A 7,054-nucleotide genomic window follows, 5' to 3' on the forward strand; every position below is an offset into this window, starting at 1 on the left:
AACTTACCTGGCCTGTGTGCTCAGTGGTTGAGCATCAACCCATGAACCAAGAGGTTCCCAGTTCAATTCCCTGTCAGGGCACTTGTCAGGGTTGTGGGCTTGATCCCCGGTAGGGCGTGTGTAGGAGGGAGCTGATTGATGTCTCTCTCTCATTGATGTTTCTATCTCTCCCTCTCCCTCTACAATAAAAACATATATTAAAAAAACAACAGAAACCCTTAGATACCTACATACATTTATATTTGCACGTGTTTATAAAAAGGTACAGAAATCCATACCAAAATGTTACTAGTAATTGCCTCCAGAGAGTGGGGGGTGCTAAAGGGTAGAGAAGTGGACTTCTAACTTCAATTTATATACCTAACTGTGCTGTTCTGATTTTTCCCCTATAAATATGGTCTACTACACTGTAATTTTAAAATTATTTTTATGAAAGAGAACATCAAATGCCAACATTATAGAGGGACAGGTTGCCTGGATTGGCTTGGCTCAGTGATTGAGTGTTGATCTATGAATCAGGAGGTTCGATTCCTGTTAGGGCATATGCCCAGGTTGCAGGCTTAATCCCCTGTGTGGGGTGTGCATAAGGTAGCTGATCAATGATTCTGTCTTATCATTGATGTTTCTATCTCTCACTCCCCCTCCCTTTCCTCTCTGAAATCAATAAGAATATATTTTAAAATAAATAAATTATTTTTTTAAAGGGAGAGATCATGTCAGAAGGGTAGATTGGAAGATGTTTCCTTCATTCTGATGCAACATCAGCTCTGGGAACCACTGTTGTAGGAGCATTTGCTTCTGCCAAAGGGGGAAAGGGAGAAAATGAGCCCTTTACTCTGATAAAAGATAAGACAAAAGGGTGCAGGAGAAGCTTTCAGGTATAATGTGGAGAAGGGGTCTGAAATCCACAGGTCACAGCCTGCTTCTTCCCCAGTACGTACCTCCCAAAGCTGAGACAATAGGCACGCACGCAGGTCAACATCTTGCTTCAGCCTCAACAGTGTCTCTGCTCAGTTGCCCACAAACCCAGTAAATTAATGAAGTGAAGGGTGTGTGGCAAGCCCAGCTCTGCAGCTGGGATGCAGCCCTGGCATCACTTCTGCTGACATGTGCCACTCCTGGAATGCTGGGGCACTCCACCCTCAAACTAGCTTCTGGCTGAACTGGGGGTATCCTGGCTCCAGCTGAGAAGAGGCTGCAGTCCTGGTTTTCACACTTGAACTTTTGGTTCGGGAGCAAAAGCCAAAAAATGCAACCTACCCTGAGCAACAGCCAGGACGTTGATGCTGCCAGGCAGCTTCTGGCTCACTGTACCACCACCGCCTACTTTCTGGACCAAGAGGATATACCAAAGACCAACCTCCTGTGATTCAGGCCTCCTTGACAACTCTGGTGCAGTCAGACTTCTTCCTTTGCTTGGGTGACTACCTGGTAATGAGGTGCACTCTTTCCAAAGTGTATTCATACTTTTACACTGTCAAAATGTGGTAATTGTGAACTTGTAAAAATTTTTTTTAAATTAAGATGTGGAAAAACTACACTCAGCATTTTATTTTATTTTTAAAATATAGTTTTTTTTTTTTTTATTTCAGAAAGGAACCTGGAGGGAGGGAAGGAGGGAGGGCAAGAGGGAAGGTGGGAGAGGGAGAAGGAGAGAGAGAGAGAGAAACATCAATGATGAGAGAGAATTATCCATCGGCTGCCTCCTGCATGCCCCACACTGGGGATCAAGTCTGCAACCTGGGCATATGCCCCAAGTTAGAATTGAACCATGATCTCCTGGTTCATAGGTTGATGCTCAACCATTTATTTTAAAATTAGAGGCCCTGTGCATGAATTCATGCATGGGTAGGGTACCTGTGGAGATCGGAGATCGGGCCCCAGCCTTGCAACCCCACAGCTCCACTTGGCACCCTGCCTTGGCCAGGTGCCACCCCCTCACCTTCTCTACCATCTTGCGTGTGGAGTGATCGAATGGGGCTGCCCCCTCTCCCCTGCCTGGCTCCCTCAGTACCTGGGAGCCAGGCAGTGGCCCCACCCTGCCACCGCTGTTGCTCGAAGTCTGCAGGGTGATCGGCAGGGTGATTGGGCCCCTGCTTGCACCCACCTTGACCTGATGCTGCCCGCTCACCTGCTCCACCATCCCTCTGAGGTCCCAGTCTCATTGGGGCCCATCAGGCATGAAGTGCCTCCACTGCTGCCCACTCCAGCGCCATTGCTGACGCCCACAATGTTCCACGCCCTGGTGGTCAGTGCATGTCATAGCAAGCAGCTGAACTAGCAGTGTCCTGAGGGAACTCCCTGTGGAACAACCACCCCAGGGGACAATTTTCATAGTAGGCTTTGATTATTTTAAAATGATGGCCTCGGGGACTAGGTGGATTTTATTTTTAGTACCATTTGTGCACTAACAAGCTTAATAAGTTGCTACTGATGCAATTTCTTGTTTCATCATCGCAATTCTAGTGTGGTGGTGTTCTTTTTCTACAAAGAAGTGTTCAATGTGTAGAACTTAAAATGCTGTGATAGAGCCACGGCTATATGGGAAAATAGTTTTCTCTATATGGAAAAGTGATATTCATTAATAGGATATGATATAGTAAAGATGAGAAAAACCTAAACATATTGGAAGAAGAAGTGAAGAATTCTACAATTATTATAATGTAGAATATTTCAAAGCCTTGCTTTTGGATCTAGCAACACAACCCTTGATTGCATTTTATTTCCATATCTATTCATGCCACATTATAATTAATAGGCAAATTTATTATTTATTTTGCAATCCTTACTCAAAGATATGTCCCTTGATTTTACAGAGAGTGAGAGATCCATGTGAGAGAGGAACATTGATTGATTGCCTCCTGTATGTGTCCCGACTAGGGATCAAACCCACAATGTAGGTACATGCCCTGACTGGAATTGAACCAATGGCATTTCAATCGTTTGAGCCACTCTGGCCAGGGCTGGCAAATTTATTTTTAAAAATAAATTCATGTCTTCATTTGCTATTGAAGACATGAGAGTCACAGAAAAGTTAACTGGCTAATGTTTACCTAATAAATGCTCAGTAAATCTCAGAAGGAAGGCAGGGAGGTTGATGGATGGGAAGAGGTCAACCAAAGAACTTGTATGCATATATGCATAGCCTATGGACACAGACAATAGGGTGGTGAGGGCCTGGGATGGGATTGGGGAACTCGGGGGGTAGTGAGGGTGTGGAGGTGGGTTAGAAGAGGTCAGTGGGAGAAACAAAAGGGGACATATATAATACTTTCAACAATAAATATTTTTTAAATAAATAAATAACAAAAATAAATGCTCAATAGAGACAAATTCCAACCATCTCCTGACTCAAAATCAAATCATTCAAGGCTATCATTTCCAAATAATTATGTTTTATTGCTGCTATCCTTAATGCCATTGGGAACTTTAATTTTTTTTTTCTCACCTATTTTTACTAAGCCATCTTGACTATATCAGAAATGCTCAACAGAAGGTAGAAAAAACACAGAGCTTTTGAAGACATAAGTAGGTTAATAGCTAAATACCAGTAGGAATTCTTGTAAGTACTTAGACTAATAGAACATGAAAAAAAGAATCTGTTTTCTTGTTTACAAGGACACTGGCTTTTTCTTAACAATAACAATGAGAGCATAGAGTTTAACCTTTTTTTTAAATCTATCTGAAACCTATACTTGTATTAACCAATGTCACCTCGATATAAACTTTAAATCTGGGACTGTAAGAGGTTAATAACAATATTTTTACGTCTTTCTAATTTCATCAGTTTATATTCTAGTTCTGAAAATTTGTGGCACCTTTGTACTAACTATAAGAGGCTTGAATTCTTTGTGAGTACACTGGCTACAAGAATGATGAGCACTGTTGAGTAAGGAAAACTAAATTTCTTCTACTTGTTCCAACTTTGACCTTGGAGAAGACAAAGTTTTCTTATTAGGCATTGTTTATGATTCATGTGTTCAGATGAAGCAAGGTAGTAAATCTGTCAGAAAAAAAAAAAGCACATTTCTCAGGAGATTGAACATTAATGCCATCCAGCATCCTACAAAGAATATGAATACATATATGGCATATATTTGAAACTTGATGGCTTTGTTTTTAGTATTTTGAGCTTCAGTTCATGAACTTGTTGACATATGAGAGTCTTCCTTTTTGGAAGTACAGATTGGAAAACAAATTGTGAAATCACATGACACTCAGAAATATTGCATCACTCTATTCCCCCATCCCCACCCCACAACACACACACTCTTCTCCTACTTTCTGTCTCAAAAGATTTCCTAACTTCTGGGAACATCATCAATGTGAGTAAATTTACAATTTAAAAGATGAAGAGCCCTAGCTGGGCTCAGTGGATAGAGGCCCACAGACTGAAGGCTGAGGGCACCTACCTCAGTCCATGCTCTATTCCTGGCCCTGGTCTGGGCATGTGCAGGAGGCAACCAATTGATATGTCTCTCTCATATCAACGTTTCTCTATCTGTCTCTCCCCCTTCCTTCAACTCTCTCTGAAAATCAATGGAAAAATATCCTTAGGTGAGGATTAACAAAAAATAAAGTCAACATTTGTTTAAAAAAAAAAAAAAAAAAAGATGAAGCCGAAACCGGTTTGGCTCGGTGGATAGAGCGTCAGCCTGCGGACTGAGAGGTCCCGGGTTTGATTCCGGTCAAGGGCATGTACATTGGTTGCGGGCACATCCCCAGTAGGGGGTATGCAGGAGGCAGCTGGTCGATGTTCCTCTCTCATCAGTGTTTCTAGCTCTCTGTCCTTCTCTCTTCCTCTCTGTAAAAAAATCAATAAAATATAATTTTAAAAAAAGATGAAGAGATTTTTTAAATTGATTGATTTGAGGAAGAGACTGAGAGAGACAAAGAGAAAAACATCAATTTGTTGTTCCACTTATTTATTCATTCTTTGGTTGATTCTTATATGTGTCCTGACTGGGATCAAACCCAAAACTGGTGTATCAGGACAATGCTCTAAGTAACTGAGCTACCAGCCAGGGCTTAAGAGATGTTGTTTGTGCCAAAACCGGTTTGGCTCAGCCATAGAGCATTGGTCTGCGGACTGAAAGGTCCCAGATTCCCGTCAAGGGCCTGTACCTTGGTTGCGGGCACATCCCCAGTAGGGGGTGTGCAGGAGGCAGCTGGTCAATTTTTCTCTCTCGTGGATGTTTCTAGCTCTCTCTCTCCCTTCCTCTCTGTAAAAAATCAATAAAATATATTTAAAAAAAAAAAAGAGAGAGAGACGTTGTTTGTGTGATTTTTTTACCCTCCTCACAAAGCATTTACTCTTAAAATTATACTAGTATATGAGCCCAGCCAGTGGCTCAGTGGTTAAGCAGAAGGTCATGGTTCAATTCCTAGTCAGATAACACACCGGGATTGTGGGCTTGATGTTTCTATATCTCTTTCCCTCTCCCCTCTTCTCTCTGAAGTCAATAAAAATATATAGTTTAAATAATCATATATGAATGACTTACTAGTAAAGATTAACCTCAACTATGCTTATGTTTTACTCCATAGTTGAAAAAACACTATTGTTTTGTGTTAAAACAATATTAAGATGGCATTTTTTTTTTATTTTACGTATCCCAGTATTTTAGTAAAAAACAAAGAAATGAAGTTAGAAGAGCTGGCTCTAATAATTTTAAAATCATAGTAAAAAAAAGTCACAATACTCTGAGCTGCAGTTGCCTTTCCAAGGACAGTGAGCATAAGGTGATTCCTATGGTGGATACATCACCACGTGGCAGGCCCAATAACAGCTCCTTCTGTTAGACTGAAAACTGAACAGTTTCAGTGACTACCTATATTATTTTTTTCTTTAAAAAATATGGAATGCTTCACAAATTTGCATGTTGTCCTTGCACAGGGACCATGCTAATCATCTCTGTATCATTCTAATTTTAGTATACGTGCTGCCAAAGCGAGCACTGATTACCTAAAGAATTCATTTTTTCACACTGAGTTCTAACTCTTTTTAAAAAAACAATTATTATACATTACTATATTATTAGTACCTACTATATTAGCTATTATTGTTATTATTATTGATATCTTCTTTGGTCATTATTATACTTCCAGTACAGAGATGACACATAAAAGACAATTAGTATTTGTTAAATGAATAAATGGCTCAATTATTCAATAAGAAGATAAGAATTACTACTTAAGGAAAATAATTTTTTTAAAAATATGTTTTTATTGATTTTTTAAAGGGAGAGAGATAGGAACACCAATGAGAGAACATTGATCAGCTGCCTCCTCAATGCCCCCCTGTTGGGGATGGAGCCTGAAACCTAGGCACATACCCTGACCAGGAATCAAACTGGTAACTTCTAGGTTCATATGTCAATACTCAACCACTGAGCTACACCAGCCAGGCAAGGAAAATAAATTTGCCCTTGTTTTATTTTATTATTTTCTAATTTTTTTTATTGTTTTAGAGAGGAAGATGGAGGGAAAGAGAGATAGAAACATCAATGATGATAGGGAATCATTGATCGGCTGCCTCCTGCCCACCCTGCAATGGAGATCAAGCCCGCAACCAGAGCATGTGCCCCGACCAGTAACCTAACTGTGACCTTCTGGTTCAAAGGTCAATACTCAACCACCGATCCACACCGGCCTTGTTTTACTGTGTCAAAAGAGTGCTCGCTAATTAGCTATATTTCATTATTTTATTGTAGGGTCTTTACTTTTCTTCTGTCTCTACTGCTGAGAGTCAATGAGGTTAGACCTCAGCTTCAAGTTGATTTCCCTCCTATTTGTGGATGTCATCCATATAGATGCCTTTTCAGCCCCTGTAACCTTTCCAGAAGTTCATGTTGACTGCAAGACTCTTTATTGAAAACTCTTTATTGTTGAAGGGATGAGAAGACTAACATCTATTGTGTCTCATTTGGCGACTGAAATGTGTGACACTGAACAAGGCCTTTATCCTCTGATTATCCATCTGGAAAGTGAAAACAACAAAACTCACTAGTCTGGTACGGAAGTGATTGCCAAGGACTTTGTGATCCATGCAAGG

General features: G+C 40.6%; 1 non-coding gene across 1 annotated transcript; it reads right to left on the reverse strand.

Annotated features, from left to right (window-relative positions):
* Positions 1 to 5,851: 5,851 nt before the first annotated feature.
* On the reverse strand, positions 5,852 to 5,958 carry LOC118704075. Its single transcript, XR_004983288.1, has one exon. It is a non-coding gene; the product is annotated as a U6 spliceosomal RNA (small nuclear RNA).
* Positions 5,959 to 7,054: the final 1,096 nt, after the last annotated feature.

Source organism: Pipistrellus kuhlii, unplaced genomic scaffold (genome assembly GCF_014108245.1).
Source record: "Pipistrellus kuhlii isolate mPipKuh1 unplaced genomic scaffold, mPipKuh1.p scaffold_m20_p_4, whole genome shotgun sequence".
NCBI lineage: Eukaryota > Metazoa > Chordata > Mammalia > Chiroptera > Vespertilionidae > Pipistrellus > Pipistrellus kuhlii.